The sequence below is a fragment of the Capra hircus genome, chromosome 1, assembly GCF_001704415.2.
Source record: "Capra hircus breed San Clemente chromosome 1, ASM170441v1, whole genome shotgun sequence".
In the NCBI taxonomy this organism is placed as follows: domain Eukaryota; kingdom Metazoa; phylum Chordata; class Mammalia; order Artiodactyla; family Bovidae; genus Capra; species Capra hircus.
In genome coordinates this window covers 44,093,882-44,118,082 of record NC_030808.1, presented here as the reverse complement: position 1 = coordinate 44,118,082, position 24,201 = coordinate 44,093,882, and the positions used below count along the sequence as shown (strand labels likewise).

The following is a 24,201-nucleotide window of genomic DNA, read 5'->3' as shown; positions in this document are numbered from 1 at the left end:
TCTGGGTACAATCTGAATGCTCACATTCTGTAGCTTGCACATTTTAAATAAATACAGACCAAATAACTTCTTATTGCTGCCAGGAGCATAGATTTTCTCCAGACAGTAAGTGGTACATTAGCACATATTTGTCTCCTGGCTGCAGCTTTTTTTTCCTCCCTGATTTCCTTGACATACTAGTGGGACAATCTAGAAAAATCAATGTTGTGATACATACAGATCAGGAAATTATCTCCTGATGGAGTTTTGTGTCTGTAATCACTAGCAGCCAGTCTTGCCAATTTCAACAGATGATGATGCAAATATACTTTTTTTCTTAAGTGTATTAATGTTATTAATGTAAGTAAAATAAAGCATGGCAGGGTCAATAACAGCAACCATATTTCTTCAACTGAATATCCATACTGTATGTCTGGTTATAGTTTCAAAGAAATCTGGATTAAATAACATGATTCACATATGAAAAGACTGCTAAAAACTGGATTTTGGTTTCATTCAGTCATACAAAAAACAGCTATTTTGTACTATATTGCCACATTCAGAGAAAATGAAATTGCTTGCTCTGAGACACATATACTGGACAGCTGAATCCTGAACACAATTCATAGAAAGAATAAAATTGAGCGGGCTAAGAAGAGGGATATATCACCTGATATTCTCGGTACACCAGGGATTTTTATTTAATTCTGATCTGTCAAAGAGGCACTATCGGAAATTCATTAAGCTTTCCAATTTTCCTACTGAATATCTGAAATACTCTCATCCTAGTACTGAAATACTCTCTCCAGATTACTGGGTAAAAATTTAGGGTCTAGCAGTTGAGGAGCAGTAAATGTCTTGGTGTGGAAAAGTTAACACAGAGCTCAAGTTAAGGAATCTTGGTCTTGCAGACAGTGTTTTGCAGTGGAAGTTTTACAACATTACAAGCATTCGTCATAACCTTCAAGATAACAGCAAGCTCTAGGAACTGTGATTTTCAAAGGGGATGTGGGAATGAGGGTTTTGATGGAAGCTTTCCAGAGCTGCAGCTGCCGAGCCTGTGGGTTTTTCATTGGCTGTCACTTGACAGAGGTAGGGTGGGAGAAGAATTCTTTGAGGGCAAGTTCAGACAGTGAATAGTTCAAGGCTGCAGCCTGCCTAAGAGCTGCGAGCAATAAATGGACACACAGAACACAAATGTTAAAAGACACAATTGGTTTGATTTCTGAAGGTTTTAAGGGGCTGAAATCATTCTATTACTGTACAATAACCATGCGGAGTAAAACTAATATGAAATAATAGTAGTCAACAACAGAGCTGAGGATGGTTTTCCTAAACTCTGTTCTTTTTGGACACCATTCCTCATCATGGTAACGGCGCAGTGGGAACAGCATCAATTTTTGTGTTAGGGCGACAAAGATTTGGCCCTGCTGCTCAGTGTGTGTGTGGCCTGGGCTCAATTTCATCTTCAACAGGGGAGTGATACCACCTTGCAGGGCTGTTGTGGGAATAAATGAGCTAATGTACGCTAGGTAGCAGTAGGTAGTAGCATCAGCTCAAAGAAAGGTAACTGGATTATCATTATCTTAAAATTGATGCTCCTTCGTTATAAGAAGTACATTACCATCTATGCAATTGCTATCAGTAAGCTGACCTACAGAGCAAGAAATGCTATATTCAGCTTTATGTAAATCACTCATACTATTTTTTAAAAAGGTCCTTTATGGTTTTGAGTTTACAAGATTTTTCAATTTAAATTTTATCAGTATAGTTTTTATGTCATTAAAATGGAGATTTTTATGGGTTCTTTCAACACAGTAGAAAACATATTCTGTGAGAGCTTTACAATGTCATGAACTAGTTTCTGCTAAAGAATAATACACTAAGCTGTTTCTTCCCTGCCTCAGACAGATTTCACAATGATTCACCAATAATGAAAACCACCAGCTGCCATTCCTAATAAAATGGTCTATTAGAGCTACATACCTTATGGTAAACTCTAAGTCACATGCCCTCTTCTTATTTCTGCCTTTCTTCTCTAAGGCCAGTTAAAACCTGTCTTTCACAAATCATGAGAGAGTAAATCAAAATAACCAACCTGGAATTTGACCAAATACCAACCAAGATTACCTAAAATAGAATCAAGGGTCAGGGCATCTCCATATACGCATAGTTGTCCATCATTTCCCTGATGACATTTAAATCATCTGTCCTTTAGGTATCGTATTTTATCTCTTCATGTTTTAACACCTAAAGTCTTCCTTGTATTTTATTATTTATTCCTCAAGGGCAAGGGTTAGCAAACTGTGGCTAGTGGTTCAAAATCTGGCTCACAATCTTTTTTTTGTATAGCCCACAAGAATGATTTTTAAATTTTTAAACAGTTGAGAAAAAAAATCAAATAATCCTTCCTGACATATGAGAAATATACAAAACTGAAATTTCAGTGACCATAAATAAAGTTTTATTGGAACACATCCATGCTCATTTGTTCACATATTATCTGTGGTTGCTTTTGTGTTACAATGATAGGGGTGAGCAGTTGTTATAGAGACCATATGGCTGGCAAAGCCTAAAATATTTACATCTGAACTTTTACAGCTGAAGTTTGTTGACACTGCCATAGGGGGTCTTTCTCTTGAAAGAAAATGAGGTAAATACACATAAGCTTGACCTCCCTGTCTAGTCAGCCTTGGAAAGAAAGGCAACAGAGCCTAGCCTGACTTTTCAGTAAGGGTGGAATGGAACATTAAAAAAAATAAGAACTGGCATAGGAAACATGTGACATGGATCTCAGGTTTTATTTTTATGGTTGTTCTGAACAATTATGTACTCAACTTTCCTAGACCTATAACATGACTTCTCTCTTGCTGTGTTCAGCTTGTTTGGAAAAAAGTCAGTCCTTCACTGCCTTATAGAATCACCAGGATAATATGTGAAATATTACCCTCATCCCCTCCCTTACTCCATTTCCCCAGATCAATCCAGGGTCAGCAAAATTCAAGGAAATGAGGTATTCCCAGACGACTATGGGATGGAAGTTTAAAACTCAGTTTAAAGCCTATGGAGATAAGCCCCCAACCACATATTTACAACAATGAATAATTCACCTTGGTCTCTACTATGTTATGGCAACACTTAGGGCATATGAAACTTTCCGGAAATTCCCTTTTATAAATATGACTGTTATCTACATAGTGTGAAAATGTTGATACCTGAGAAAATGTCTTCTAAATTATAGCAGAAAAACGGATCTAAAGCTGGACAAAGGGATGGTGATGGGATGAAGAGAGATAACTTTATATTCACAGTAGAGCAGTCTGCAGAGATACGTACATTCATACAGATATCATCAAACGCCAAATACACTTCTAATCAGAGTTCCTAGCTCATGCATTTTCTACAGCAATGAGAATCTACACCTTCTCATTCCTAAGCCAAGATTAGGCTATATAACTGCACAGTAAAGAGATTTTTACCATCATCTATTTAAAAAATATATTTTACATTATTGGATTATGAAATACCCAAAACTTTATATTATTCTAATTTCTTGCCATAGAGTAGGAGAGGGGATTGATTTCTTGCATAGATTTTCACTTTGCTAACTATCCCGCCAATTTATATTTGTGTGATAGAAAAAAATCATTAGTTATTGGATACTAGTTTAATGCAAAAGGTTAGAGTTATGGGTACGATGACTACTCATCATTAAAAGTGGTGAAGAGAGCAGGGAGCCTTGACATTCTTTCTGGTCACACTGAATTACTAAGTCACTTTGGAACAGGTGCTCTCAAAGGGAAAGCAGGTTCTGAGAAAAGGATACAGTGAATGACATAAGCATGGATGAGAATGAATAAGAATTTTTGTAAGTTGCGAGGACAAATAATTACTCTGCTACAAATATTATTAAAATCACCAAAACTCATTAAAATAGAGTTGGAAAAGTTCTTAAAGGACTCTGAACCAAGTTTCCTTCATGGAAAGTCAACATGCATGTGAGGTAGCCATTTTTCAGTCTCTACCTCATTATTCATTTCTTCCTGTCCTCATTCATACCAACTCACTCCATTTTGGTACAACTCCAGTGATTACACAGTCAAAAATGCACAAGAAAGTAGATCAAATAATACTGACACAGAAAATAGGAGTTCCAGATTCCAAATTCAGCCTCCATGAACTCTAGTTGTGTGACACTGAGCAAGTCTTTAGTGTTCTCTGGACCTCAGTTTCCTCACTGTAAAATAAGGTTTTTTCCAGTTCTCTCTGGTGGTTTACAGTTCTGAATTTCCCTGCGTCTATAATGTGTACCTTATGCTATAGAAATGAAAGCTACGAAGAGCTGTAGACTTTCTTCTTACATTTTTTATTTATGTCAAACCTGGGCTGCCTCTGTTTATTCCAACACTTTCTAAATTTCATCCTAACACTTTGTTTTTACCTCAGCTTTCCAGATTACTGATAGCTTGATTTTTCTAATCAGAGTTCCTATCTCATACATTTTCTATATCTCAATGCTACCATGAATCAGAATTTGCCCTTTTATAGTCACTCAATAGCCAAGGCTAAACTACAAAACCCTCCATGTGGCTTAGTTTGGCTTGGAAAACCCTGAAGTTAAAAAACAAAAACAAACAAAAGATCATGAGAAATGTTTTACTGTTCTTAAACAAAACTAAAAATGTCTTCGGTCTTCAAAAGACTGTTAGTAAACTGCTCAATATCTGATTTGACTCTTTTTTCATGATGAGAACATATGGGTCAGAATAAATTGTGAGCTCAAAGAAATGCTATACTTTTTATAAAAATTACAATGCACATTTGGTATGTCTAAGTATATATAAAAATTTTTTTGGAAGCAAAAATGCTGTACATTTTAATATGATAGTAGCTTGGCAAAGGTTGCAAATGCAACAGGAGAATGACTATGCAGCATTTTCTTTTTGTAACTAGAGTAGGTATAGTTAAAAAGACTAAATGTGTCTGGGGAACCTTCCTCTACTAAACAACCATTATAACCCATATCTACAGTGTTATATAACTAAAACCAAGTTTGTTATTATTTTTTTGCTAAATAAATACATTTAGTTATGTAAGTAAGATATTTAAAAATTAACTTCAATATTTCAGTTATAAATATGAACACAAACAATATTTTCTCAGCTATTTAAGTTCAAAAAGAATTTTTTTTAAAGCGAAAGGAATGGAGTCTAGGCGATAAAATAACTGCTAACAATTGACTGACTTGTTTGAAAAATATCACCAGGATATAAATATGCCATACTTCAGTAAAAAGTTGCATCAAAGAAATTACCATTATGAACAGTTTATAGTAATGTAATGAGTTTTGAGTCTTCCCACTGAGCCGAAGAATCGAAACTCCTTATCATGGCCTGTAAGATTTGACCCTGCCTGCCTCTCCAATACTTTTCCTGTATCTTTTCTCCTTCACTCCCTACTTACTCTAAGTTTCACTTGATCTATTCCAAAGAATCAAACTTTTTTCTAGCTGTGTGTTTTCATATATGATTTTCCCTGTTTCTGTGGGCTTCCCAGGTGGCTCTAGTGGTAAGAAACCGGCCTGTCAATGCAGGAGACGTAAGAGATATGGGTTTGATTCCTGGGTCGGGATGATCCCCTGGAGGAAGGCATGGCAACCCACTCCAGTACTCTTGCCTGGAGACTCCAATGGACACGGGAGCCTGGCGGGCTACAATCCATAGGGTCACAAAGAGTCGGATAAGACTGAAGCAACTTAGCACGCACTCTGTTCATGGTGCTCCATCTCTTAATCATTGCTTGTACAACTCTAAACTCTGTTGTGAAAATGCAAGTAAAACTGTTTAAATGTTTCCTACCTTCAGAAGTTTGTAGTTCACACAAGAAGCTGAATTAATCCACTTATCATTTTCTAGATTCTAAACAGCAGTGCATCAGGACAAACAGTGTTGAGGGTAAAATAAGAAGCAAGCGCTGAGTTCCGCAGGGTGGAGCAGGAGGACACAGTGAGCAGGGATGAGGGACTCTTGTTTTCTGGGCAGGGCAGGTGTGACGCAGTCATGAAACCTGTCCCCAAGCCAATATATGCAGCTGAAGAACTGCTCTCTCTTCTCGACCCTGCGTCAGAAGACGACCTGTGTTTGGCCCACTTAAGAGTTTTGTCTGGCTAGAAGCTGAAAATCGGGAAAGGAGTACATCAAGGCTGCATATTGTCACCCTGCTTACTTAACTTATATGCAGAGTACATCATGCGAAATACAGGGCTGGATGAAGCACTAGCTGGAATCAAGATTTGCCAGGAGAAATATCAATAACCTCAGATATGCAGATGACACCACCCTTATGGCAGAAAGCAAAGAACTAAAGAGCCTCCTGATGAAAGTGAAAGAGGAGTGAAAAAGCTGGCTTACAACTCCACATTCAAAAACGAAGATTATGGCATCTGGTCCCATCACTTCAGGGCAAATAGATGGAAACAGTGGCAGACTTTACTTTTGGGAGCTCTAAAATCACTGCAGATGGTGACTGCAGTCATGAAATTAAAAGATGCTTGCTCCTTGGAAGAAAAGCTATGACCAAATTAGACAGCATATTCAAAAGCAAAGACATTACTTTGCCAACAAAGGTCCATCTAGTCAAAGCTATTGTTTTTCCAGTGGTCATGTATGGATGTGAGAGTTGAACTATAAAGAAAGCTGAGCATTGAAGAATTGATGCTTTTGAATTGTGGTGTTGAAGAAGACTCTTGAGAGTCCCTTGGACTGCAAGGAGATCCAACCAGTCTATTCTAAAGGAAGTCAGTCCTGAATATTCATTAGAAGGACTGATGCTGAAGCTGAAACTTCAATACTTTGGCCACCTGATATGAAGAACCGACTCACTGGAAAAGACCCTGATGCTGGGAAACATTGAAGGCAGGAGAAGAAGGGGATGACAGAGGATGAGATGGTTGGATGGCATCACTGACTCAACGGACATGAGTCTGAGAAAGCTCTGGAAGTTGGTGACAGACAGGGAGGCCTGGTGTGCTACAGTCCATGGAGTCACAAAGAGTCGGACACGACTGAGTGACTGAACTGAACTGAGAAGTTGAAAAAGTTGTTGTCTTTTTAAGATTCATTTATTTATCAAACAGTTATTGAGCATCTACCATTTATTGAGGCACTTTTCTCAACGCTAACTATAGAGCAGGGACCAAGCACACAAAAATATACAAAGTTCCTACCCTTTTGGAACCTACAGTCTCATGTGGAAGACAGGTAATAAACAAGAAAAATGTGTAGTGCATTAGATCATGATACGTGCTAAAAACAAAGCCAAGGGGGAAAAGGAAGGGTGTGAGTCTGTGTGCGTGTGGCAACAAGTTTAGACAGTGTGGCCAAGGAAGGCCTCATGGAGAAGGTGACATTTCAGAAAAGGGTTGGAAGGGATGAATGGGTCATGAAAATACCTGAGGAAAGAGCATTCCAGGCAACGGAACAGCAAGGGTGAAGGTCTTCATGAGGTAATAAGTTGGTATATTTGAGCAAAACTGGCAGGAGGCCACTGTGGCTGCAGAGATGACATCAGAGAGCCTCATGGGGCACTGGGAGAACTCTGGCTTTCATTCTGAGTGAGACAGGAAGCCAGAGGGTTGTGAGCAGAGGAGCAACATGATCTGACTTGTGCTTCAGTAAATAGATCCCTCTGGCTGTAAGAGAGAAAGCATGGATGGAAAAAAAGTCGGGAGACTACTGCAGTAATCCTGGAGAGAGATGATGGCGGTTTGGGCTACAGTAGTGCAACAGGAAATCACTAACAAGTGATCAGATTCTGAATATATTTTGAGGGAAGAGCCAACAGGATTTCCAGATGGATTAGATGTGGGTTTTGAAAGGAAGAGAGGAGTCAAGGACAACTAAAAAGTTTCTGGCTTAAGCAAGTGGAAGAAAGGAGTTGCCAACATTCAAAATCAGAAGGTTTAATAATCCACACTTCCATCTCCCAAAACACTAGAAGATGCGGTCAATGGTTATCTGCTCTTTTCACAAGACAAAAATCAGCTGGAGCTGTGAAGCAGCTGGTCCCTGGAGAGGGGCCACTGGCCCTTTGGTACATATAGGTCTTACTCCCTGTTGTCTTCAACCTGGCCTTTTGTATGAGCAGCTGTTTGGGCCAGCCTGACTGCTGCAGAAAGCTTGGGTTTGGGACCCCTGCCCAAAATTCTCTCATAACTCTACTGTCACAAAAACACACCATAAACTTGCCCATAATTCTGACTGAAGAAAGTGAAGTTTTGAGAAAGTATTTTTTTAAAAACAGGGTATATACAGCACATCTCTTATTCTAGGTTTCCCCTCCATTAGTGATTTGACAGCAACCCGGGACAGAGGTCTATCCTCTGTCTCTCTTCTCAGTGAAAGGAGAAGCTCGTTGAAGAAAACCCTCTTCCACATATTCTGGCTTCAAGTCTAAATCCCACTCACTTGACTGTCCATGGCTCCAGTGCCCAATAGTGACTCTGGTTCATATGGTTCTGAACCATACCAGGTCAAGTACCACATCTCACTCTATCCATAAATTACAATTTCAAAATGATCATAATTCAGAATTTGACCATAAGAGTAAGATTAATTTATTTAAATGCATCAATATGATCTTTGCTCAATGCAGCAAACATTTATAAGGCCACCTCATGTTCAAGATATAAATTATGAATATTTTCTCTTTATTTGTAAATTAGATTCACCATAAACATGTTCTATGATGATTACCTATTTCACTCAGTTCAATTCAGTCAGTCAGTTGTGTCTGACTCTTTGCGACCCCATGGACTGCAGCACACCAGGCCTCCCTGCCTATCACCAAATCCCAGAGTTTACTCAAATTCATGTCTATTGAGTCAGTGAAACCATCCAGCCATCTTATCCTCTGTCGTCCCCTTCTCCTCTTGCCTTCAATCTCTTCCTGCAGCAGGGTCTTTTCCAGTGAGTCAATTCTTCACATCAGGTGGTCAAAGTAAAGGAGCTTCAGCTTCAGCATTAGTCCTGCCAATGAATATTCAGGACTGATTTCCTTTAGGATGGACTGGTTGGATCTCCTTGCAGTCCAAGGGACTCTCAAGAGTCTTCTCCAACACCACAGTTCAAAAGCATCAATTCTTTGGCATTGAGCTTTCTTTATGGTCCAGTTCTCATATCCACACATGACAAGTGGAAAAACCATAGCTTTGACCATATGGACCCTTGTTGGCAAAACTGGCTTAGCATAAAGTGCCTGGTAACAAAGTCTAAGTGCAAGACCTGCTATGTTTGCTAAAGCTATATGCTTTAGCCAATAAAAATAATGTGAACACAAATATCTTTTTTGCTTTACCTATCAGGAAGCTCAGAGCTAAATTTAATGTTCAATAATAACTAAAACAATAATACTAACTTGGGGTTTGAGTACAACATTTTCCCCTTTCCTTCATATTCATCCAAATGGTTTTATTTTTAGCTGCTCAGCTCTAAGCACATTTTGACTCTAGGCAACATCAAATCTTTCCTGATAGGGGGTGGGGCAGGAGGGAAGCACTGGAAGGAAGGGTGGGGAAAAGGAAAGTGATTAAAAAAAACTTTCCTATTTGATATTAGAAAAGTCAGCATATATGGTTTGTGAAAGAAATCAAATAATATAAACCTCACTGCCCTGCCTAAACCCCAAAGCAGCTTTGTCTCACAAAAGCAGCCATGAACAGGACAGGGATGTAGATTGGGGAGGAGGGTAAGTCCTGCCAGGAAAATTCTTCCCCGCAGTCTCTCTCTCTCTCACCTAATTATGGTCATTTAGACACAGAAACAATAAATCTCATGACATGGATTAACTCCCTATAATAAAGAAGGCTCATTTTTGATATCAAGGAGAATTTAAAGAAAAACATGTGCTAATCAGTAACCCCAAAACTATGGTTAAAATAAGTGTCAAGACAGATAACTTGTGGTAATAAATCAAAATGCACTTTATAAAGCTGCATTCAGCCAGCAGAAGGACAAGTACAACAAAGGGCTTGGATATCAGTTCTCTGGTGTCATAGGAAAACTGTGGCTTGGGAGTCAGGATACTCAGCTTGGCTTCCATCTAGTTTGGTGACCTTGCATAAGTCCTGTAACCAGGCCAGGTCTTGTCTATAAAATGAAGAGAATGTGAAGAGCACAGATACAGAAGTTTTCATACCTTCAGTTCAGTTCAGTTCAGTTCAGTCGCTCAGTCGTATCCAACTCTTTGAGACCCCATGAATCGCAGCACGCCAGGCCTCCCTGTCTATGACCAACTCCCGGAGTTCACCCAAATTCATGTGCATCGAGTCAGTGATGCCATGCAGCCATCTCATCCTCTGTCGTCCCCCTCTGCTCCTGCCCCCAATCCCTCCCAGCATCAGAGTCTTTTCCAATGAGTCAACTCTTCCCATGAGGTGGCCAAAAGTATTGGAGTTTCAGCCTCAGCATCAGTCCTTCCAATGAGCACCCAGGACTGGTCTCCTTTAGGATGGACTGGTTGGTTTTCCTTGCAGTCCAAGGGACTCACAAGAGTCTTCTCCAACAACACAGTTCAAAAGCATCAATTCTTTGGCACTCAACTTTCTTCACAGTCCAACTCTCACATCGATACATGACCACTGGAAAAACCATAGCCTTGACTAGACGGACCGTTGTTGGCAAAGTAATGTCTCTGCTTTTGAATATGCTATCTAGCTTGGTCATAACTTTCCTTCCAAGGAGTAAGTGTCTTTTACTTTCATGGCTGCAATCACCATCTGCAGTGATTTTGGAGCCCCCCGAAATAAAGTCTGACACTGTTTCCACTGTTTCCCCATCTATTTCCCATGAAGTGATGGGACCAGATGCCATGATCTTCGTTTTCTGAATGTTGAGCTTTAAGCCAACTTTTCACTCTCCACTTTCACTTTCATCAAGAGGCTTTTTAGTTCCTCTTCACTTTCTGCCATAAGGGTGGTGTCATCTGCATATCTGAGGTTATTGATATTACTCCAGGCAATCTTGATTCCAGCTTGTGCTTCTTCCAGCCCAGCGTTTCTCATGATGTACTCTGCATAGAAGTTAAATAAGCAGGGTGACAATATACAGCCTTGACGTACTCCTTTGCCTATTTGGAGCCAGTCTGTTGTTCCATGTCCTGTTCTAACTGTTGCTTCCTGACCTGCATACAGGTTTCTCAAGAGGCAGGTCAGGTGGTCTGGTATTCCTATCTCTTTCAGAATTTTCCACAGTTTATTGTGATCCACACAGTCAAAGGCTTTGGCATAGTCAATAAAGCAGAAATAGAGGTTTTTCTGGAACTCTCTTGCTTTTTCCATGATCCAGCGGATGTTGACAATTTGATCTCTGGTTCCTCTGCCTTTTCTAAAACCACCTTGAACATCTGGAAGTTCACAGTTCACGTATTGCTGAAGCCTGACTTGGAGAATTTTGAGCATTACTTTACTAGTGTGTGAGATGAGTGCAATTGTTAGAGCGCCACTTATGAAATTTGGTCCTTTTGTTTAACTCAGGGCCGAGCCCACACATACTGAATGCTGGAGGTTAGAAGGCTAGTCTCCAGTGAGCCCCCTGCAACTTCTTCCAAGTGTTTAAAGAGTGTTGTTTGCTCCCAAGGCTGGTAATGCCTGTTGAACTTGCAATTACATAACTTAATCAACTCTTACGTAATTTGATGAAACATGACAGTGAAAGGCAGAGTTGTTTTCCACACAAACTACACTGAGTAACTGAGAAGACCTGATAAAGGCAAATCACTTAAAATGACTATTAAGGCAGATATAGGTCAGACAATTCTAAAAGAATGGAAAACGAATTATGAAAATCTAGGATTCTTTCTAAAGTCTTTTTCTACTTTACAAAATTGGTATGGGAAACCACAGAAAATGCAATCAGTAAGGTATAATTAATGCAAGAAATATGTTAGGAAATTATAATCAACAGATCTATAATCGAAGAAAAGGTCTTGACCCTACATCAAGGTTTCTACTACAATGGAAAAAAGAATAAGAACCATGGAGAAATGTTACCAAGTCCCCACGCTCTTATTTAAAACCAGATGAAATAGGCAGTGATGACACTGAAACAGCTTTCCAGTAAGTGGTTAGGGAGGGAGAGGGAAAGTGGAAGACTGGGTTAGGGTCATGGGAAGCAGGGGCAGACAGACACACAGACACTACTTTTGACAGTCTGGCATGTCCTTGATCCACTTCTTCAGAGAGTCACAGGTTCATCTCTACTCAAGATTTCTTTAACTAGAAATCTTAGTAGATTTTAGTTAAAAGTTGCTAACTGTAAAAAGTTAGTAACTAAACTCTGCCCTTGCATTCTGAAGTTTTAAAATTATATATTTGATAAATTAATGAGTAATAATGTTAGCTGAATTTACTTGGGCAAGGAGCATTGAGAACAAGAACCCCAGATACTTTGGTTTTGTAAGAGTAATACATGCAGAATGTGAGTAGTCCTAGGTAGAAATAATAGTTTTCAACAGTAAGACCAGGCCTATAATTTTCTGCAGTACACTATGACATCATGGTTTACATGAGGCCAACTCCATAAATCAAGATTTACCTAATTAGAGATTCTTCTGCAGATCTAGTCAATACATTATTAGAGCAAATAATTAAAACTGCCTAGGCAATAATACAAGCCAGATCTGTTTACAAAAATGTTCTTTTCCCCCAAAAAAACTCTTTTAGTCTCACCACCACTTACAGACCTTTCACATTTAGTAAATTATAGACTTAGAGCATTTCTTTTAGTCTGACTTCACTTTCAAGGAATTCTTCAATTAACTTCACGTTGCTTTAAGCTGTTCATCCGACGAGAAAACAATCTGTGGCTTCTGACTCCTTTGCGTGCCAATGGCTGCCATCCATGTTTGACTTTCAGATACACTGTCTCTTGAGAGCCAGGCTCTGTTTGCATAAAACCAGCCAGTTGTCATAGCATTCTGACAAGCACTATAGAAAAACAAGGAACAGTACTCCAGAGTGGCTACACTGGGAGAATTACCACTGCAATGCTAACTGCATGGGGGACACACAGGACATCCACACCCAACCACCTGGCCCAAGCCAGAAGGTCACACGTACTGCACTTTCATCTGTGAACTTTCCATTTTCAGGCGTCATCTCTTTATCATCAATTCCTTCTTGTCCCTTCTCCTCTTCTTTCAAAATGGATAAAACACCAGAAACTCATAGAAAAGTGTGGTTACTCTAACAACAGGCAAAAATGCCAGTGGCAATCTAGGAAGCAAGAGATTGTACTGCCTTTCCAATGGTTACAATGCATCTAGTGTCAGAGCATCAGCCAAATACAGGTTAGAAACAAAACAAAAACATGAGCTCAGAGGTGGGACCTTAGTCGCAAACTTTGAATTTTCTCAGAGTCTGGTAGAGCACCTCAATCTTCTTTGCTTCTTAAGGGTCACTCACTGATGCTTTTTTAAAAAAGTAGTACAAAAATAACAATTGGACAGTGGAAGATAACCATGGGAACAAATGAAAACAAATGATGATCACTGAAGAAAAAAGATTTTCAGACTTTCTACCCATTACAGCTGACTCAGGCAGCACGGAATCTCTCTCACTTTCCTTCCCCCTGGGTTTTGGCAGTTTCTCCATGTTCCTCACCTATGTCTGTCCTAAGGAAGCACCCGTGAAGCCAACAGAATAATAAACCGAGAATGATGTTTTGAAGGACTCTTGGATACTCAGGCTCAATGTAAGAGGCACAGGAGGTACCCCCCCTTCCCCCAGTTAGGCTCAGTGCTGTTCCCGTAACAGGATGTGCAACTGTTGAAACTGAAGGCAACAGAATGAACATTCAGGCAGAGCCGGAGGAACAAGAAAGAATGCACAGGCCCGGTGAAGCCCAGTGGCTGGTAGTGGACTTGGCACTGGTTCACCACGGGCTGATGAGGGATGCACAGACCTACGGAAAGTCTCCTCTTCAGAACAGAACAGCACCTTGACCTCCCCTTAATGTTACTGCTTCTGTACCTGAGTCAAAAGACCTGTAGGATTCCTGGTCGGAGTCCTGAGATACCCAAACTTATTTTAAGAGCATTCTTTCCCCTTGGTCTTCCCTCCCTATTTTTATTTAAAATCCCCACGTGAATATGATTATGTTTTGTTTGCAAGCTATTAACAGCTTCTCTGTAGAAAAAGATGATGGGTAGAACTATGTCTGTCTCCTGTCTGCTGTCTTTCTCTCATCTTCTGAAAGGGACCAATACAGACACAGGTGCGCGCGCGCGCACACACACACACACACACACACACAGAGCTAGCACCTACATTAAAAGGATAAGAGTTTTATAAGTATCTGATTTTTTTTCTTTAACTTACAAATAATCGTATCTATAGAATTATCTTTATGTTTCTTCTGAGATTTAAAAAATACAAACCAAAGATACCTGATATACTAATTTGTTCAAAGTGTTGCTTAATGGATGGCCAGCACTTTTATAAGTAGGGTCATAATGCAGACCTTGCTTCAAACTCAAGAGCTCAAGAGAGCTCTTCTCCTACCTCTTTGTTTTCTCTAATACTTAGACTCTTCAAATAAAACAAAATGTTCTATAAATTTTCTTTGCAATGAGGCAATCCTGAAATTTGGAAAAGGGTTCCTTTTCTCTTGAAGCTTCTTGCTTAATCTTGTGTACCATTAGCTTACTTCTGGAAGTAAAGGTGGCTGAGATGCCTAACTTGGAAGGACAAATGAATCAAAAGGGATAGAGTTGAGGGTATAAACATATTACATCCCACTTCTTGGAAACTCCAAAGAATAAAGAACTTACTATGTATAAGGAGAACTCTAGAGTGTGTCACCAGTAACTCAAGTACTTCTAACAGCTTTGTTTGATCCCTAGCAATAGCAGTGGCAAAGGGCTGACTGAGTTCTCGATTTCGAGGTGAGAGCAGTGAGCTGGGGAATTCTGTATTGGGATTTGTGGTCTAGGCAATCGACAGGCCTTGAAAAATAGAGCATATTAAGACAAAGAAAACCCCAAATTATTCATTACCTTCTAATAAAACAGCTCTTCGTAAGTAAACAGCAACACATTTAGTGACTTAGTAAGTTTTAAGTCATTAAAAATAAATGGTTTTAAAACACTTTAAAACTTATGTGCAAAAAATGTTATCAGTTACTATTCAACTCTAATCTGATGTTCCCCTTGGTGAGAGTCAGGTGAGAAAAGCTTCTCTCTTCTAATTTATATCTTTATGTCTTTTAGGCCTTGGCAAAGATACCACCCCATCTACAGCTCTCAAAAAAGAATGGCCAAAACAAAGTTGGGCCTCACAAACTCTGTATTAGAACTTCAAAATACTGCAGAGCTTAATAAATCAATTCTGTTTCTTTGCTGATGGCATCTAACTTCCTTTGGAAATTCAGGGACCAAAGAGAAAAAATTTTGGCTTTCTAGTGTAAATTTGTACAGATTTTGAACTTACAGTTTCTGGCTGTAAAGTTGTCTTTCACCAAGAAGCCACAATACTAGACCATTAAGTGAGATAATTCCACTTTTAGAAAATCTGCAAATGATTTAAGATTTACTTGAAGAATAGAAAAGTGAATTGCAAAGAATTGTCTGAAATAGAGAAGAGGGTGTAAGAGCAAATAAGATATATGAGGATACAAGGTTTTTGAAAGGTTGCATGGGGGAAATGAAGACATCAAACGCCACGATTTCAGAAAATAAAACTACAAGGTACATGATATGCTAGCAAAGTTCTCGATTATAGTAAGGCTTTCCAGGAAATAAGAAAACCTGTATGGCTGTTACCCAGGGTGATTACTGAATCAGAGACATTACTCAGAAAATAAAACTGCCTATAATACATAGGCATTGCAAGCCAGTTTCCTTGTACCACACTCCCCCTGTCCTTAATGTCACACTAGTTACTTCCTCTAACTGACAAAAAAAAAAAAAAAAAACAACACTGTGTAGCTTTCTGGGATTTACCCATAAATTCCAAGTGAGTTAAAAACAAAGGAAAAGAATCCATGAAAGCAGATGACAATATGATGAAAATTCTCTTACTCTTTAAGGCTGTGATAACAGCTTGAAAAAAAGATTATACTCCCATAGAATATCAATAGCAGGGTTCATGTTTGGGAACGCATGTAAGAATTAAAGATTTTAAAATTTAAAAAATAAAAAAATAAATTAAAAAAAAAAAAAGAATATCAATAGCACCCTTACACACTCATCTGTTTACCTTTATATCATTTAAAAGGAGAAGACTTAAATAGAAAAGGGTTGGAAAGAGACATTCAAACATTACAGTTAAGAAATCTAGAAATAATTTCAGAGAAAAAGGATCATTAAGTAGACCAAAATACAAAAATGGCAGATGACCCATGACTCAGGTTTCTTTATTAATTGACTCTTCAGAAAAGATCTCAGTATATATGTTGCTGGTAACACAAAGTACATATAGAGGAATTTCATTTTTTAGTTACTATGGTGCTTCTTGCTCTCATATGGTAAGGTGGGTGCTAGGTGGATTTGAGCACACAAATAGGACAGAGGGTTAAAGAGGATAAAAAGGGGCTGAAGAGATGTGAGGAGCTAACTAACAGTTATCAGTAACTGGTGATATAATAGCAGTACTGTTATAATTAACATGGGGGCTTCCCTGGTGACTCAGTGATAAAGAACCCGCCTGCCAATGCAGGAGATGCAGGTTCAATCCCTGGGTTGGGAAGATCCCCTGGAGAAGGAAATGGCAAACCACTCCAGTATTCTTGCCTGGGAAATCCCATGGACAGAGGAGCCTAGTGGGCTGCAGTCCATGTGGTTGCAAGAGCTGGACACAACTTAGCGACTAAACAACAGCAGCGTGATTAACATACGTTAGAAAGCTCATCTAGCTTTACTTATTGTTCTAAACCATATCAGACCCTCAGAATCCCTTGCTGATCTAACATGTTAGTTCTTTCAGCTCTGTATAATATACAGACTGAGTTAGACTTTTCCCCAGCACTTGCTTCATTTTCAGCTTAACTGGTAATCAGAGCCATAAGATTTTTAAAATATTCTGTAAATACTGCTTTTTAATGATAGATATTCTCAGGACTTCTCATTTTGACAAAGGAGAAAATCAATATGAACCTCTTATAGGAGCCTTTTTAAAAATGGAAGTGTATTTGATTTATAATTCATAATAATATAATTCATTTCAGGTGTACAGCACAGTAATCCAGTATTTTGGTAGATTATACTCCAGTATTGGCTATTACAAGATAGGAATGGTTATAATTCCTTGTATATAAAGTATATCCATGTTGCTTAACTATTTTATATACAACAGTTTGTATCTGTTAATCTCATACTTCTAATTTGTCTCTACCCCAAAAGCCTTTATTAAGAATATACACACATAGTCTGGCAAACTGTGAATTTGAAAAATGAATACAAATTCACTTAAAAGTCTCCACTGTAGCTTAAAATTAAAACTAGTCTCAGGGAAATATGAAATGGTACATAAGTAAGGTGTGGACTATAATAATTTGATGAGAACACTAGGATTAATATTTTAGGCACAACTAATTCTCATTTGGTCCTTGGATAACACAGGCCAAGGTGTTGTAAAACCTGAACCTGTTTCTAGAACCACTATTAAGAAAGGGAATAAAGGAAATGTGTGCTTCATAAACTCATAGCAACATTTTACGATTCAAGAAATAAGCAAAAGGATAAAAAGGAGCCTTGAACAACCACAATCTACAAATTTCATGGAATTTACATATATTAAAGAGCCTTTTAGTCTGTGCTTAATTTATATGCATATTTGTATGAATGGTTATTTTAGCTTCAAAGTCACAGAAGGTTAGAAGTACAGACTAGTGAGGAAGGTTCAGAGAGTTACCCTCACAGGAATATGCCAGTCTTCACACCAACAGTCCCAAAACACAGCAATCTGAAGCTGTGTAGTATAGTGGTAAAAAGATCTATGTTTCCAAAAGAGGCTGGGAGGGACATTACACATAGGAGATGCTAAATAAACACAAGCTGAAATGAATTGAATTATGACCTTGAGCTATCAAAAAAAGTTTAAATATGGTTAATGTATGTTCTTTTAAGGCAAATGAATGGCAATATTTTAGAAAAGTTTTCATCTAAATCAGTTAAAATAATATACATACTCTTGAAATGGCAACCCACTATAGTATTCTTGCCTGGAAAATCCCATGGACAGAGGAGCCCACGTGGTCACAAGAGTCAGACATGACTTAGAGACTAAACCACCACCAATGTGGCTGACATTTTACATTTATTGTACCTCTTCTCACCTATCAGATGCTCGGTGAGCAACTACTGTGACCTGGCAGGATGGCAACTGTCATAGGTACAGAAATGAGCAAAAGGAGACAGTCCCTAAATATGGGGCTTTGGCCCACTGAATTTAAGAGCTCACTTCTCTTTTCTAACGTCAGTCATAGCTGTAGCAATTTTTACTTCAATAATCTCAGCATTCAGTTTCAAGGACCATTAGAATTCTAGAAGCAATGCACTTAAGATTGAGAATACTTTAAAAAATATCTTTCAAATGTTTAGAAAGAACTTATTTCTAAACAAAAATAATATGGTCATTCCATTTTCTATTAAATTTAATTTCAAATATTTTCCGTATATAATTCATTGATCTTAAAGTGGGACTGCTATCAAAATCTGCTTGGAGTGGAGTGAAAGACACTCAGTCGTGTCTGACTCTTTGCAGCTCCATGGACTATACATACAGTCCATGGAATTCTCTAGGCCAGAATACTGGAGTGGGTAACCTTTCCCTTCTCCAGGGGATCTTTCCAACCCAGGGATCAAACCCAGGTCTCCCTCATTGCAGGAGGATTCTTTACCAACTGAGCCACAAGGGAAGCCCCAAAATCTGCTTAGTGGACACAGAAATCAATCTACCACTGGTGTCTTAGTCTCAATATCAACTCATTTCATAATTATCAGCTATATGCTTTTTTTTTTTTTTTTTTTGCTGAGGGCAGTTTAGCTGAGATAAAACTGAACTGAGTGTATACTTCATGAGTGCATACTTACTTTGGCATGGGGTGGGGAACCTGAATTCTTCTTTAAGCATAGAACTTCTCTCAGTCTTCACAGTATTAGGAAGGATTCTTATCCCTAGATGCTCTAACCCTTTACTAAGTGACATATGTTCTTCAAAAGGCTTCTGATTTTCTCTAAAGTTATAACACTGGAATTTTCTCTGGATGACCAATCTCTTTGGAAACGCAAAAATAATTTTCTTGGTTTTAGGCTTTTAATGACATTAATGAGAAACCAGAGAGATTCTTAGCAAAGGAAAAGGGAAAACAGCATTGAAATTAATTTCTTTTTCTACAACTCATATCTAGCAGACTTTATGACTGGTTGACAAGACGGTAATTCTACCAATCTTCTTTCTAATAAAGGGACCAGACAGAATTTTTAGATATTTTATACTTTTGAAATACAGAAGACAAATGAAGATGTTAAAAATTCAACTTAGGTATAGAATCGACCAACATTTTAGTTTTGCTTAAATTGTTTTTGAATACTTTGAGTTAAATCCATTCCTGCTCCTCACCTAACATTCTTCTCACAGAGGTTTTCAAAACACATCTAATTTAGGCACATGATTATTGATAGGGAATGATCAGAACCTCAATATGAGAAAGCATCCACACAATAGGATATGTGCTGAGCATAAGGTAGATATGACTAAAATGGGAAGTTCTCCATCAGAAATTCCAGCATTACAGGCCAATATCACTAATGAACACAGACGCAAAAATCCTCAACAAAATTTTAGCAAACAGAATCCAACAACACATTAAAAACAGCATACATCATGATCAAGTGGGCTTTATCCCAGGGTTACAAAGATTCTTTAATACATGCAAATCAATCAATATGATTGAAAAAGAAATACAAGAAGGCAAAGTGGTTGTCTGAGGAGGCTTTACAAATAGCTGAGAAAAGAGAAGTGATAGGCAAGGGAGAAAGAGAAAGATATACCCAACTGAATGCAGAGTTTCAGAGAATAGTGAAGAGAGATAAGAAAGCCTTCTTAAGAGAACAATGTAAAGAAACAGAGGAAAACAACAGAATAGGAAAGACTCGCGATCTCTTCAAGACAATTAGAGATATTCAAGGGAACATTTCATGTAAGAATAGGCATGAAAAAGGACAGAAACAGTAAGGCCCTAACAGAAGCAGAAGGGATTAAGAAAACGTGGCAAGAATAAACAGAACTATACAAAAAAAATCTTAATGACCTGGATAACTATGATGATGTAGTCATCATCAGAGCTAGACAAGAGCTAGACAAGAGCTAGACAAGAGCTCTAGACATCCTGGAGTGTGAAGTCAAGTGGGCTTTAGGAGGCATTACAATGAACAAAGCTAGCGGAGGTGACAGAAATCCAGGTGAGCTACTTAAAATCCTTAAACAAAATGATGCTGCCAAAGTGCTGCACTCAATATGTTAGCAAATTTGGAAAACTCAGCAGTGGCCACAAGACTGGAAAAGGTGTTTTCACTCCAATCCCAAAGAAGAGCAATGCCAAAGAATGTTTAACTACCTCACAATTGTGCTCATTTCACATGTGATCAAGGTATTGCTCAAAATCCTTCAAGGTAGGCTTCAGCAGAGTGTGAACTGAGAACTTCCAGACATACAGCTGGATTTAAAAAAGGTACAGGATGCGGAGATTACAGTGCCAACATTTGCTGAATCATTGAGAAAGCAAGGGAATTCCAGAAAAACTACTTCTGATTCATTAAATATGCCAAACTCTTTAACTGTGTGGATCACAACAAACTGTGGATAATTCTTAAAAAGATGGGAATACCAGACCACTTTAGGTATCTCCTGAGAAACCTGTATGCAGGTCAGGAAGCAACAGTTAGACCCAGACATAGAACAACTGGTTCCAAATTGGGAAAGGAGTAAGATAAATGCTGTATATTGTCACCCTGCTTATTTAATTTACATGCAGAGTACATCATGTAAAATGCCAAGCTGGATAAATCACAAACTAGAATCAAGACTACCAAGAGAAATATCAATAACCTCAGACATGCAGATGAGACTACCCTAATGGCAGAAAGAGAAGAGGAAATAAAGAGTCTCTTGATGAGGGTGAAAAAGAAGAGTGAAAAAGACGGCTTAAAACTCAACATTCAAAAAATGAAGCTCATGGCATTCAGTCCCATCACTTTATGGCAAATAGAAGGGGAAAAAGTGGAAGCAGTGACAGATCTTTTCTTGGGCTCCAAAATCACTGCAGCCATAAAATTAAGACACTTGCTTCTTGGAAGGAAAGTTATGACAAACCTAGACAGTGTATGAGAAAGCAGAGACATCACTTTGCTGACAAAGGTCCATATAGTCAGTTGCCAACAAAGGTTGGCATAGTGAAAGCTATGGTTTTTCCAGTAGTCATGTACGGATGTGAGAGTTGGATCATCAAGAAGGCTGAGCACCAAAGACTGATGCTTTCTAATTGTGGTGCTGGAGAAGACTCTTGAGAGTCCCTTGGATTGCAAGGAGATCAAACCAGGCAATCCTAAAGGAAATCAACCCTGACTATTCATTGGAAGGACTGATCTGAAGCTGAAGTTCCAATACTTTGGCCACCTGATGAGAAGAGCTGACTCACTGGAAAAGACCCTGAATCTGGGAAGGACTAAGGGCAAAAGGAGAAGGGGGTGACAGAGGAAGAGACGGTTGGACAGCATTACCATCTCGATGGACATGAGTTTCAGCAAACTCCAGGAGATAGTAAAGGAGAGGGAAGCCTTGTATGCTGCTGTCCATGGGTCGCAAAGAGTTGGACATGACTTAGCAATTAAACAACAACATATTCACAAATTGAAAGATAAAAAACCATAAGATCATCTCAATAGATGCAGAGAAAATTTTTGACAAAATTCAACACTCATTTATGATAAAAATCTCCAGAAAGTAGGCATAGAAGGAACACAGCTCAACATAATAAAGGCCATATGCGACAAACCCCCAGCAAACATTATTCTCAATGGTAAACAACTGAAAGCATTTCCTCCAAAATCAGGAACAAGACAAGGGTGCCCACTCTTGCCACTATTATTCAACATGGTTTTGGAAGTCCTAGCCAGAACAATCAGAGAAGAAAAAGAAATAAAAGGAATCCAGACTGGAAAAGAAGAAGTAAAACTCTCACTGTTTGCAGATGGTATAATACTATACATAGAAGACCCTAAAGATGCCACCAGAAAATTACTAGAGCTAATCAATGAATATAGTGAAATGGGAGATATAAAATTGATACACAGAAATCCCTTGCATTCCTATACACTAATAATGAAAAATCAGAAAGTCACCTCTGTGCCATAGAATCCTGGTTTTATGCTTCTAAAACTATATGTTTGTTTCTTCTACTTAATAATAATGTTTTAAAATGAAACAGATTCTGAAGACTTACAATTCTAATTTCAAAGAAAAGCTGTCTGATGATACAGAATGGCTTTCCCAAGATGTAGATCAACATTTTGAGGAATGTCAGATTTTCACCAAATACAATCAAGAAACTACAGCTCTAAAACTTAATGAGATTGTCTGAAGTAAGCCCAATCTTTTCTAAATAAAATTAAATATAATAACTCAATTCCTGAAGTTCTAATGAGCAAAATTGATGAAAATAGCTATAAAGATGTAGGTTTCTTTCAACAGTAAGGTTTTTTTTGATATAGAAATAATAGTTGTTTGCCTTTTCACTTATTTCCTAGTTTTTCTCCCTTTCTCTCTTTCTCTCATATTTTTTTGTCCTTAAGACAGAGCATATTCTAAAGGTCAATGTTGTGGGAAAATACAAATTGAGAAATCACGAAAACCAAACTTTATATCATTTGATAAAAATAGTAATACTTTACCAAATGGAAAATTCCATCAAATGAAATGTCACTCCAATCAGATGACTTACCTAAAAAACAAGATTAGAAGAAAGTGAGCATTTAGTATTGTATTCAATCTTAAATAGACTATAGTTAAAAACATGGCAGTTATCTTAAATTGATGGACTATCCAAAACAAATAGAAAGTATACCAGGTCAGGAAACACCAATTTCTTCAGAAACGGTAATTAATGTTAGAAAGGAAATGACAAACAGGGAGCAAAAGCAATGAAGAAAGGAAGTGGTATCTACTTCCAAATCACTTGACTCATATATATTGTAAGAGGTCAGTTTTGAAAATGTGGACACACTAAACTGTGATGCTATCTGCATGTTACTTTCTCTCCCAAGGCTTCTGGTTACTGTCTTAAAGAAAGACTGTCAAAGCTACAAACTTTCAAGTAATTTCGCCTCGTATGACTCAAGAAAATGGTGCCACTGTATCAAGTGCTACTTAATTTCCTCTGTTGATTTTCTTTCCCTCTTAACACTTAGATGTTTTGGGTGTTTGCTTTTTTATTTTCCAAAGTGAACACTGATGTTCATGAAAGGTGCCAGATTAACAACCAGGGGAAATTAAGAGCTCACCCTATCGAGAGAAAAGGCTCAGTGTAGCAGAGGTGATGAAAGTTTCCCCTGTACCGTGCTTGCCTATGTATGTTAGCTCTGACCCACGGTCACCCCAGCTCTCCAGTTTTCACGGTCCATTAATGCCTTTGATTACTCACACTGCTAACAGGGGCAGGCAATCTTGTTCCTGCTTTTAATGCTATCATTATTGTTACCACTACCATGAGCTCTAACTATGTGGAAATTTATATCAGCCATCATTTTGTTTTAGGATAACAGAAAAATAAACTGCAGATGACTCTTGTATCCTTAACTAAATTGCAGGTTTGGTTAAAAATCCCTTAATTTCTTCAAACAAGAGGGAAAGTTCTGAGTGGTTAAACTGAAACAGGTCTTGCTAAACTCAGCCACCTGCACTCAATCTGAACTCCCACTCAGGGACATCCTAATATTTAAAGGCCACAGATTTTTTATTTTTCTTTTGAGTCTACCATAAGCCAGTCAACTCTATTACTCATTAGCAACTATGGTAAAGGTTTGGTGGATGTTGAGGCTAAAACTATCATTATATATGAGATTTGGAAATCACTGTCAGCCAAACAGAAAAAAAAAACAAAAACAAAAAACCCTTTTCTTTGTATTTGTAGGTAGGTGTTCCAGGTTTCTGAATGGTCTGAATATTTTGTA

At 38.3% G+C, this 24,201-nt stretch overlaps 2 protein-coding genes across 3 annotated transcripts in view; one reads left to right on the top strand and one right to left on the bottom strand.

Moving 5' to 3' along the window:
- The window catches only part of CMSS1 (cms1 ribosomal small subunit homolog (yeast)), a 397,827-nt gene that overhangs the window by 160,355 nt on the left and 213,271 nt on the right, over positions 1–24,201 (bottom strand). The window contains exon 1 of one of the 2 annotated variants that reach the window (XM_018058605.1): positions 22,924–22,947. The exons of the other annotated variant lie outside the window; for it this stretch is intronic. The gene's annotated coding sequence lies outside the window, so the exon portion shown is untranslated. Of the gene's footprint in view, positions 1–22,923; positions 22,948–24,201 lie in introns of those variants that run through there. 2 annotated transcript variants of the gene reach the window in all.
- The window catches only part of FILIP1L (filamin A interacting protein 1 like), a 292,466-nt gene that overhangs the window by 82,410 nt on the left and 185,855 nt on the right, over positions 1–24,201 (top strand). The gene's annotated exons all lie outside the window — the stretch shown is intronic.